The following is a 13,302-nucleotide window of genomic DNA, read 5'->3' as shown; positions in this document are numbered from 1 at the left end:
TGACTTTTTGTACAAATGGTAACTAAATGGTAGACTGATTCTTTTTTTTTTAAACTCTAAACAAAAAAGGAAATAATTTTTCTTGTTTACTAATTATTAATTAAATAATTCATGTTGTATTGATAGTTAATTGTTGCATACATTATAACATTTTATATGTCTGAAGGTCTGAGGAGGACAATTGAGACTAAATGGAAAATATCACAAACATTTCTGTTTTTGATTTTCCATATCAAATACAGCTCTTAATGTACTGTATGCATTTTATGTATATCTCTGAAATAGATCAATACAGTAAATGTAAGACAAACGTTCTAAATATTTCTTATAAACAGTATCATAATCTTGCATATATAATTCAGAAATCATGTCATACAATACAATTTATGACATTTCAAAATAAAATAAATACTATCGATGTTATCATTTTGTGTTTTTATTTATTTATTATGATTTGAAGCATTACTGTTATAGTTTAACTTGTATTATTATTATCGTTATTTTGAATATTTGGGTGTGTATACAATAATGTATATATCATGTTGATATAAATAAGTTGGTAACTCTAGACTCTTAAAACCATTAAACTTTGACAAACATAAAATCCATAATGCACAGTCTCAGTGCTGTGGAGAGAGCAAAAAACATTTAAATCTTTCCAAAAGAAGAAACCTATTGAGCAGAGGATTACACAGCAGCGATGGGTTTAAAATTGCCCAAAACAGAGAAACTGTGACATGTTTAAAATGGGCAGGGGACATGACAATAAATGGAAAGCAGTTAATGGCTAAAAGTGATAAAACATTGTCACTGCAACAATGTGAAAGAAGTTGAAAACTACACAATCTTCTAATATTTGCCCTGTTTGTTTATCTTAAAATATACAACTCTGTATGTCTAGCAGTATTATATCACCTTTCAATTCCCAGCAAACAGTAGACGTTGGCGAGACAAGGTACTTTATCAAACCAAAATTATGAATTGGTTTGAACATTTAATATCAAGTTTTATTGCTTTCACTCACACATCATATACACCATGGAAGAATACCGAGTAAAAATGGATATTTTCAATACAAAAAGACACGGAGCCTCAACACAAATGCATTTCATAAAGAGCTCCATACAAGGACTCCAAAGACGTTCTGCTCAAAGCTTCATTCACGACAGCATTGCAGAAGAAACATGGGCACAACATCTGATGGATGCTGTTGGTTCAAGCAGTGCTCACACTGTTGACAAGCTCCACTGAGTTACACAAGGCCATTACATGACCTGTTGTGCTTACAGGAAGTCCCTGTGCTTCATGAGAGCCGGGGTGATGTTGACCCACACTCTGAGTCACTGCTAATGGAGTGAGCAAGACTTGAGGTGGTTCAATAACTCTATTATTCCATGATTTATCCCTTCTAATTTATAGAAATATTGTTGTAGCCAATGCATCCCCATCCAATCTGTTTTGCTGAAAGTAAATTTTCTTCTTTTTCTTTTATCTCGTGTATTGTTTTAAATGTATTTATTTGTTTTTATTGTATTGTCTACTGATTGTGATTCTTGTCATTTCGTTGTGTTCATTTATTTTTGTTGTATAAGCCTTACACATTTTTAATATTCATTAACTAGGTTTTATTCAGTCGTATGCATTGTGCAAATTAAAAAGAATAAAATAAATTCTGTCGGGAAATTCATGTTCATGAATTCTGAAATGCTTATTGAGGGGCTGGAGAATACTTTATGCAACTGGTGATTCTTGTTTTGTAACCCAATATATAAGGCATTTTTAGCAATGATGCCATGGTTACTCAATGCTCAGTGCACTGTGCAACCTTTCACCACATTAGGTGACTCATATCTATTTATAGGGAAGATTTGGATTGCAATTATGGAGCCTTTATTGTAGAAGAACTACTTCCTAATGTAAATGGAGAGTTGTGTAGCTATTGTGTCATGGATTCAGTTATAATCTCTGACTCTCACTTTTGGCGGCTCAAGACATTTTTATTCTTGGATATCCAAGAAATGAGATTCCTAAAAAGGTCTTGATCTCTTCTGGTGTTGTGTTCAAGCTGCAGCCTGAATCCTTTACCCTCACTGGTTGGTGAAGACAGAAATATCCTGAATTAGTTGCTTATCAATGTACTGCTGGAAGTACTGCAGTGGGCTCCAGTCTATACAGCTTAAGAGAGCCTTAAGAGAAAGTCAAAACACACTCACTAAGCACAATTAACATATTTTAAAAATATAAAAGGCATAGTTCACTTGAGAACACTTTAGATTACACTTAGATTCAAAAATAAACTGTTGGGATCTATTTCCTAGAGCACATCTCTGTAGGTTATCCTTCCATTTTTGCCCTTGTTAATTTGTTTTTTTGCAGAACAGATGAGAGGATAGTAGTATCCTTTTGATTATTTAAGACAATAATGAAAGAGTGAGTGATGTACATCGACCTTCTCCGTTCAGAAATCACAGGCTGCTAAGCAGTTAGCTGTAACCACCTCCCAGAAAAGGATGCCTATTCTTACTTTTACATAGAGTTTTATTATGTGAATGTGCGACTATCTGATTGGTCAAAACTGTTTGGGCAGCACCATGGTTTAGACTCGGCCCTAGCCTCTTGGTGCTTCAGCTTCCGGACACCGCCCCGTGGAAGACAAAAAGCTAACAGCACACTTCTGTATCTTGTCTAGTGTTCATCAGTGGCTACCTCCACCTGGGCTCATGACCTAGAATTGTAGCACCAAGAGTGCTTCAGTGTTTCATCTGCTTGCCCTCAAATATGTGGTTATGTGCAAAGCGTTATCAGTATGTCCTTTCAGTTGATATTCCTCATTTCTGTGTGCTGTGCCTAGCATATAAAACGTGTGTTTTATGCTTTGCTGAATACATTTCTAAGCAGCATTTTACTAAAGGTCATAATTCAGATTATTGCTAATTTTATTCATCTCTAACACCCTGATTAAAAACCTTAGAACCCTAAGCGTTGGTTTTGGCCCACAGAGGACGACGGCACACTTCAGCTGGCTCTGCGTCTTGGTCCTCCTCATCTGAGCTTTCACCTTCTCCTGTCTCCTGCTCACTCACTGGACCCTCATCCTCTGAAAGATGTCTGAATCTACCTCAATGATTCTATTAAGAATCCTCTCTGTCCCCGTCATAGAGCTGTCTACACAAGTACATACGTCCAGTTTATTATAAATTAGCCGATTTTAAAATTAAAATAAATAAGCTCAGCTCTGAATATTCCTGAGATGTTTATTTACTTGAATAATTGAAATATAACATTAAAAAATGTTTAACTTTGTTTGTGGTGTCCTGTTTTAAAGCCTCAATTAGGTCATTGTGGCTATCGCCATATTGGCTTTCAGGTCGTTCTTATGAACAGTTTGTATGATTTCCTTTGAAAAATAATCCACTTTTGTTCACTTTGGAAGCTAATGTTGAGAGCCACTGTTTTATTCTAATACATTTTGGCTTTTGGCTGTCCCCATGTTGATTTTTTGCAGCCAGCACACGCAGAAAGGATTGGGAGCTGGAAGCTTTGTGATTGCAGAGACAGAGAATCCCCTTCATATCATCACCAGCTAACAACATGCTAACTAACAAAACAACATGCTAAGCTAACCATGTTGTTTTACTGAAAATCACTCACATTGTTTATCTGCTGGTACCCATTTTTTTCTTCTCTAATACATTGCCAATGTTCTCTTCATTATTTGTGTTTGTTTTCCTGAAAGAACGAATGAAAAATCCAAAGAATAACAATTCAGTTTCCAATATAGAGTTATTTTTGGTGTTGTTTTGAGGCTCTAATAGCATGAAATATGATGTGATTATATGAATCACTTGACATAGGATTGCAGTGTTTTGCAGAGTATTTTTATCTTTGCGAGACTTGTTATTCACACTGTTCACTTGTCACTGCTTATGATCTCTCACTGAATAGTCCATAATCGACCCTTTGTCCTGTTAGCTTTGCTTGAATGGCCTTTCTGACTCATGCAAAAGGCCCATTCAGTTTACCATGACCATGGGTGAAGATGCGGTCATGTTGTTCTTGGTGATCCTTTTGTCAGTATGCTGTCAGCACCAATTAGCTAACAGCAGTCTGCTTGCTCATCCAAGATGTAGATGCTGAACTTATATTTCAAATGAATCTGTTTCACAGAAACACAAAAATATTACCAGTTCTCAAAATAGATGGACAATAACTTCAAGTGCAGATAACTTTGACCATTACTGACAGTGCTGCAAGATTCTCTATAAAGAGATAATTTGGCTCAGGATATATATTATGGTAGTGTTAATTAGGAAGTTTGTTACCGCTGTAACCATACCAATAAAAATGTATGTGGATATGCACCACTGAATGCAATTAATTTACATTTCCTCTTATACATACATATTGATTTGAATGTTATTCATATCTTTTTCAGTTTTCCCACATCTTTACACAAATTAGCAAGCAGTACGTCATCCGTAATGGATGGACTAATGGATGGATACATGTGGACTCGACAAGCATCACTACATGGCTTAGACGCTAAAACTAACCATATGGTGATTTTCAAGCATACATGGAGACTCGGCCCTGAAGCTCCACAGCACCAAGACAAACACAGATAAACATAGCAGCTGCCTCGCCTCTTGTAACCCTGACCTGAGAACCCGGCGGTAACTATGGCTCTGGGTTTTTACATTCAATGAGCCACTTTAAAATCTGCCGTTTCACTGAAGCTGTCTAGGCTGTCACACACTAACTGCCGCTTTAGATGATGGCATCCACATTGTTTTCAATGCATTTTGAGTATACAATATTTCAGGTTAAAGTAGTCACAACACAAATATCTACTGATTCATGAATAAATATTTCCCTGGAATCTATTAAACTCAGCTGTAGATCGACAATACATTTCCTGTTGTCAATTTGTATGCAAATCTCTGACACACACACATGAATTTAATGTTACCATGATGAAAACGCCATTCACCGTGACTCTGTGTGCCTAGTTATTCACCAAACGAACAATCATTTGAAATTTTTACTAAAGACAAACAGCTGAAACTGAGAAAATGTAAAATGTATTACATTTTCTCCTAAATAATTTTCTGCAAAGAGCACATGAGTTCAGTAATCATTTTTGTGTGACTTCTAAGCAATTCATAGTAACTTTAAACTGACAAATTAACTCCTACACAATATAAATGACCTACAGAAGTAAAATTCACTTCACTTGCAACACTTTGTTCTGGAATGCGCTTCATGGAGGAGCAGCATTGTTTGGTAGCTCTCTGATTTTGCACAAATTTGCCAAGTTTTTATGTATTTTTATAATATTTTTGATGGATACTTCTGTGGAGAGAAGAGTTTATTCAAGAGAGGAGTTTTTTTCATTAAAATGGAGCAAGTCTGGAGGACCACCCTATTCCAGCTGAGTTGAAGAGGTAATGGAAATGGAAATATAAGCCTTTTCTGCCGTCAGTCATCATGGGGAATGTCAACTATCTGTCCAGGACTGATGAACTGGAGATACTGGTGAAGACTCAGAAAGAATACCGTGAGTGTAGTCTCTTGGGTTTTACGGAAACATGGTTGAATCAAAACATCTCAGACTCCAATGTGGATCTACCTGGCTTCACTCTCATAAGATCAGACAGAGATGCTAAAGCTAGTGGCAAGAAGAAAGGTGGGGGCTTGGCTATATTTGTGAACCAGGATGGTGTAGTCCTGCACATGTTACTGTCAAGGAGAAGATGTGCTGTCCAGACATTGAATTATTGGCAGTTAGTATGATACCATATTATATACCAAGAGAGTTCAGTCATATCATAACAATACTTGTGTACATTCCACCCAAGGCAACTGCTAAAGTTCCATGTGAAGTTCTACATGAACTCGTTGCTAGGGCACAGTTCGTGAATTGTCCCACCAAAGAAAATAAAACCCTTGATCTGCTGTATGCTAATTTCAAACAAGCTTACAGAGCTACTGCCATGCCCCCAATAGGACGATCGGACCACAACTTAGTTCTTCTGTAGACTTGTTACAAACCCTGTGTGTGGAGGCAGCCTCCAACTAAACTCACAGTCAGGAAATGGACACCAGAGGCAACTGAGGCTCTAAAGGACTGCTTTGAATGTACAGACTGGAATGTGTTGCTGGAGAACAGTATGGACATTGACAGACAGGTTGACTGCTTTACTGATTACATCAACTTCTGTAGAGACACAGTCATACCCACTAGGACTGTACACTGTTTACATAATAACAAACCTTGGATTACTAGTGATTTAAAGGCAATCCTCAATGAGAAGACGGCAGCTTTTAGAGATGGTGACAATTTTTATTTGATTTGATTTGATTTTTGAAAATAAAAAAAACAACTACAAACACAAAACAAGCAGGAAAACATCATAAAACAAAACAAAAAAAATAGAGAGAGTGCTATTGCTTGAAGATTAACTTTATCAGTGAAAATATAATTTAAAAAAGGAAATTTACTTGCACAGTAATTGTTCATTGGAAATATTATGGAAGCAGGCCAATACCTTTATAGATGTTTAAAATAAATATTTGACTGATGCCAATTTTATTGTTGTTGCTATTGTTTATTTTGCTTTTGTTGTTGTTCATTACCCCTCTGGTGCTATGGAAACAAAGACATTTTTATCCTAAAATATAACCTGTTTTCAAGGACTGTTTTGTCCAAGTCCCACCCCTAATAACCAACACTTAGTATCAGCGAAAACTTGATGGGACACCTCAGATAAACATCGGCCACTGCCACTGAATGTCTTCTTATTTGTGTCTAAGCTGATTGCAGTGAAGAGGGACAAATATTGGCCGATACTGATGTTCAGTTGATAGATCGGTGCAGCCAAAGGAAAGACCTTTGCTTTTTTTTCAGCCACTAGATGAGAAGATTGATACCACTCTCATGCTCATCTGTTAAATATGAAGCTACTGCCAGCACCAGTTGTCACATTATATCTTATTTGTTTAGTCCTACAAAAACTGACTTGTAAAAAAAAACAATTTGCTATTTCACTGGTGATGATTTGTCTAACTGTTTCTCTGTCACACTGCCCCAATTCCCCAAAAAGTTGTGATGCTGTTGTAAAATCTGAATAAAAACAGAATATAAACATCAGATTTAAAATTCAGAGGCTGGTGTTGTTAAGATTTGAGAAAGAAAAAAATTAAATCCCATTTTAAAGTTTTATTTTCAATGAATGTCAACATAGGAACACTGGAATCTTGTGAAATGATGCTTTTACCTTCAGTGTCGTAGGACTGTGGGCGGCTGGTAGCTGGTGCAATGGAAATAAAAAGTGTGCTTGTAATAAAGCTCATGATTTGTCAGTGTGTCACTTGGAGACACAAAACAGTATGAGAGGCAGTTTACCCACAGACAGCTCTATATAACATACACAGGGAACATTATGTCCCTGTTGGCCAGAAATGGATGCCTACCAGACCTTTCTCACTTGTGTATAACTCTCCACTGAGGAAGAATAGAATAAATGTTCCTTCGAGGCTGATAATCAAACCTTTCTCTGCTGTGTGCTTTCAACATAAGGACAAAGGACAGGAATTTCAAGCTGAGGGAACTGCATGTGTTAGTCAACCGATTTGCCTTTCAGTCAGTGTGATATCAGTTCAATCAAGCTGTTGAGAGGGCTTTTAAGTGTCACTTTAGAGCCTGATAATTATGAGCTATTGCTTAAATCTCTTCCCTCTAGAGGTTAACAGGAGAAACAGAGCTTCCTGTGAGTCAACTCACATAATGACTCATTATAGTAGAGCATCAGAGGCTTGACAGCCTTACAAACCTATATATAGGTGCGTTTCCACGATAGTCGAATACCCGGAATGAGGTGGGTCTCCCTTGCCGAAACGCCCCTAATTTAATTGTGTGCCGTCCCGACCGGCCATTTGACCGGCTGTTTTTTGGCCCTGTCAAAGAGCAGGGCCATTTTTCTCCCCTGAAAAAAGCCTGGTTGCTGATTGGATAGACCACTAAGCGGATGTGACGTACCCGATGCCACAACAACACGTGAGAGGATTCGCCTCCTCTCGTCCATGATGATCGCCGCCATGAGCGTGAACAAAGCGACAAGAAACACAGCAAGCGCTGCTCCTTCCATCTCAGTGTCTCCTTCATTATTGTTTACATTTGGCGTCGTCGCGTCTCCCATGTTAAATCCGTCGCATGACCCATGTGGTCGAAATTGTCGCTAATCGATTATGCGATTATCGAAAACCATAAGTCACCTCCGGAGTCTTGTAAATCCCTCTGGGTCCTTTTTTTTGTAATGGAGACACGCCGAATGAGCGGACATTTGAGATGGCGTGGCCTGAGACTTTTCCAGCAGCCACTTATTACCCTAATGGAAATACTTTGCTTAACGGGTATCAGTACCAAATTAAAACAATTTGAATGTCAGGTGGCATGGCAAGTATAGTGGATTTGGACGCACTGATGTTAGAGTTGTAAATGAAAAGAAAGTAAACCGTACCTGGCCACATTTTGTTGGACCATTATGACGTTTTCTTGAAGTCTTGAAATGAAGACCATAAAAGAGGCAGTCCCTGATATGGGACACAGCTTTCCTAAGGTCAACTTTGTTGTGTTATCATAAACTTCAGATCACCACAGTTTGTGCTCCCAAGGAACTGAGACATCTATGAGTTTGAAGGCTCATCATAATCCCACAATAGTTTTAGATACTCAACAGGATTGAACAAGTCTGTAAAGTCTGTCTCTATCCATCCCGATGATTGTAAGGTTAAAATTGAGCTGTTCATGACACAAGCTGTTACATTGTGTTGCAAAAGGGAATATATACAGAAACCTTTCAAGAGGTTCGAATTAATTAAAAGTCAGAAGAAACAAACTTTCCAGAGTTAATGGCTAATCAACCAACACCTGAGCCCTTGTGAGACTGAAAGCAGTTTCCACTTGAGACTGAAAGCCATTACCAACACAATGTGGTGCATGGGCACAAGGGCAGACAAAATTGCAATTGCACAGAACAGGAACATGAAATGCTAAAATGTGCCCTAGTTTGATACAGCAAATGTTCCATTACAGTCAAACTTAGCTGAAAATCAATGTATCTCCTCAGGTGAACCAAAAAAAAGTGTAATCATCTCTCATCATATTGGGTCTTATGCAATGAATTAGAATTTTCTCTTAGGCAAAACAAAATGTAAGAGTGCTTTAGTAGTCATGTGCAGTTCTTCCTCTCGTGGATTGTATATTTCAGTAGTTTGAAAATCCTATTTATATTATATATTCTACAGTAAAAAAATAGGTTAAATTCTTAACGTTCTTGCACGAAGCCTATTATCCCTCTATATGTCATGAAAGACTTTAAATGAGTTGCTGATTTTAGGTTGATGACGTAAAAGCACAACTGCTGCTCTTTGAGGGGGTTTGCATCAATATCTGGTAAAAGAAAAAAAAAGAGAGGAAAGAAAGTTGCGGGAGGCAACAGTGCCTGTTTGGCTTCGCTGGATATTAAAAACTTTATAAACAGAATTCAAAGTTCCATGTTTAGTTTAATAAACAGTTTCTTGCCTCTATTCTCTTTTTCTAGTCTTTCTTTCTTTCTTTTGAGTGTAAATTGAGAGTTTTGTTGTTTGATTCTCTTTCTCTTCAAGGGCTTGTGATGAAAGGAGCCGGAAGACTATGGTGACATATAAAAACATGTTTTGGGTCAGCATGTTCCCTTCCTTCCTGGCCGAGAGTTTACCACCACATAACCAAATCGTTTCCTAATTGGAACCAGGGAAATTAATCCATCTCAATAAATCAAAACAAATCCTACAGCATGGACACAAGGACATCACAGGAAGTGGACGATATATTGATGTGCCAGTTCTTTGTAGGTAAATACTGTATGTCTGTCTGAATGTCACCCTTAAGTACAAAACAATGTAGCTTTACTAAAACTAGTGTGCTCCGCAGGTGTGAATAGGCACACAAGGTGTAATAAAACAATGTTTTACACTTCTGTAAAACTGTTAGCACCTGGCTGTTGCTGATAACCAGAGATAGTCTTATCTGTAAATGACTCATGCTGGGATTTATGCCCATAATCTATAAATCTCAGGACAAATACTCAATGTGAAAAATGCAATAACTCAAGCTATATTCAAGACTGAGAAACTGAGTGGATAGAGCAGTGTAGTCATACATTACATACTAGTTATTAGTCATGTTGTATAACAGTGAGGGGTCATGAGCTGATTAATAGAGAACGGAAGCAGAAAAATACATTTATACACCATAAAGGTATGTTTATTTTTCCTAATCTCCTATACTAATTTCTTAAGTGCTCACATTTTTTAATCACTATTGCGTCATATCAATCAGAGATAATAACACTGCACTAAGATTAAAATCAGGGTGGGTATGTTTATCTCAGATGCCACTGATTGCAATTTGACAACATTTTTACAAACCTATATTATATCATTATTCCATTAGACCACTTAAAATAAAATGAATAGGTCCTTGAGGGGCACTACAAAATGTATTACTGATTGGACCGAGTGTTGACTTAATCTGGTACTTCAAAGTTTGATAAAATGGAAATAAATAACAGAAATTTGCCATATGACTGCAGACATAATTCACGTTAATATGCACACCACCCAGCCTCAGGGAAAATAACCAATTACTCATCCAAATGAGATCACAATCCAGTTCTTTCACACACACACACACACACACACACACGCACACACACACACACACACACACACACAGAGGAAAATGCTCTATTATGATTAAATGTGGCTTCTAGATTAAAGTGAGATTTGAAGATTGTCCTGCTTTTGTGTACAAAGAAAAATAAAATGTTTGTTTCCATCCAACTGCAAACACTGACATTCATTTGGTGATTGTTACAATTTTAAGGAATTTACCAAACAATAATACGAGACACATGCCTATGTGAGCACCATATACAGTTTTTAAACTGGAATAAATGCAGAAGGGGAATGTGCTTTAATTAATCCCTGTCACCTCTATTCCTTGGCTTGACCTGTGCTCCACTTTCAGTGAGATATTACCATAGAAACAGAGGTGAGAACAGAACCCGACTCAAACTCGCAGTCTGACGACGTGATCTCGTGCATTCTGGTGCACGATGACACAGACTTGGACTCGAGCAGATTTAATAAAAATTACTTCATTAACAATGCATTTAAAGAAATGGAACAGCCACAATTTAAAAAAGTTGACTTTGGTCTTTTCAGATTGTATGGATTTTGGAGCCACTGGGGACTCTAGACGGACTCAGACTTGAGAATCAGTGACTTGACTACAACACTACAAAATACTGGTTTAAGGGTTTGTTTTTTTCTTCTATTTTTCCATTAAGATCTCTAAAGTTTGACATTGTTTCATCACTTATTATTATTATATTATTTTGCAACTAAAGTTTGAAATTGTTAAAGCAATAGTTTTAGTAACAATAGTTTCAATAGTTTAAGCTGGAAAACAGGCTTTCTTGCTTAAAGTTAGACGCTACTCTTACATCTGAACAGGAAATGGTCTCTCATGTGACGGGAGCCCACAGAGAATGCCTTCACGGTCCAATTTTGTGCAATGCTCTTTTTCCTAAAGCAATATTTTTGTTGCCTAAAACTAACCAGATTTCTGGAGGAAAGCTCTGCAGGTTAACTTCTGTCATGTGCTTCGATGGCCCTGATCACATGATATAATGCCTTCCTCCAGCATCAAACAGGAAGCTGACCCCTAAAAGCAAGAGGTCACAGCAATGACATGCTTCAGTTTAATTATAATACAACCAACCAACATGTTGCAGATATAAATAATAAACAAAAATGATAATGTCCCAAAAGAAACAGTATGTTTATATTCATGTTTATATGTTCAAATCAAGGTTCAAGGAGTGTTTATTGTCATTACCATCACATGTTACATGGCATGGAAATGAATATTCGTATTCAGGTCCCGGCTAAGCCCAAATATAAAATATAATAAAAGCTAAAGAGCAATAAAATCAAATGGTTCGATCCCTGACCGTCGCAGCCTACATGCCGAAGTATCCTTGAGCAAGATACTGAACCCCAAATTGCTCCCGATGCTGTGTTCGATGTGTGAATGAATTCCCAATGGTGGCAGATGGCACCGTTTAGGGTAGCCTCTGCCACCAGTATGAATGTGTGTGAAAGGGTGAATGAGCACAGTCTGTAGTGTAAAGCGCTTTGAGTGGTCGCAAAGCGACTAGAAAAGCGCTATATAAGTGCAGGTCCATTTACCATAAATAGACTAAGATACTAAAGGTAAAAAATAAATATTTATATATATATCTACAAAGCAGCAACACAAACAGCAGCATATGTATGAATGTAAACATGTACAGTATGTGCAAATAGTGTCCATCAAAATACTGTCCATGTGCAAATGTGGACATTTGTGTGAAAACTTGCCTGTCACTGCAGTCTCATGACCAGCTTGGAATGTCATTTTTCTGAGTAGCCTGTAGGACCCACCCCCTTGCTGGTTGTGATGATGATTATCTTTGATTTATGGTCTTTGTAAATCAAAAGAGAAACTTATTTGCTGACATGTTTCTTAAAGAGAATATTGTATTTGAAAGCAGCAGAGTCTCAGCTGCCTGTGTCCTCTCGTGAATCACTTCTTATATAAGAGTATACATTTTACTGGATGATTTCACACAGCACAGACACATTTTACACCAAAATATGATGTCTTATTTCTTCCTGCTTTTATTTAAATGGTTGTTGGTGCGTTTTTTTTTTGTTTGCCTTGAGTAATTGAATCGTTAAAGGGTTTTTTTAATCATTATTTTTTTTTATTTCCAACCAATTCTGGCCACACCCCGGGGTTTGTGTTGCACATCTGTGATATAAAGGTGGAGCGGCTGAAGCGCAGTGGCCGCAGCGGATCTGAGCGGAGCTGGGCAGCTGGAGTGGCTGTCAGTGAACTTCCAGCATATGGAAAACAAACGCGCACTAACCGAGACTAAAGGCTTCCGTCCTGCTGTGATTATCATATATTTGTGGTCCTCTCCTCGCTGCAGAAGCACGTAAGTTTGCATTGAGCTTCTTGTAGTTTGAGTTTTCATAGAGAGGGGGCATGAAGTGTTTTTGTTTTTAATGTGGTTTTAGGCTAAACTTGCACTTCATGTCAAATGTGAGGGGGGATCTGCGCGCAGTATTCACACATTTTAATTAAAGATTATTTTTTTACTTTTTATTTTCTCAGACAACAACATATATTATATTGAATTCATTATTTTA

Source organism: Centropristis striata, chromosome 2, assembly GCF_030273125.1.
Source record: "Centropristis striata isolate RG_2023a ecotype Rhode Island chromosome 2, C.striata_1.0, whole genome shotgun sequence".
NCBI classification, from domain to species: Eukaryota; Metazoa; Chordata; class Actinopteri; order Perciformes; family Serranidae; genus Centropristis; species Centropristis striata.
Note: the sequence above shows the minus strand (reverse complement) of the source record.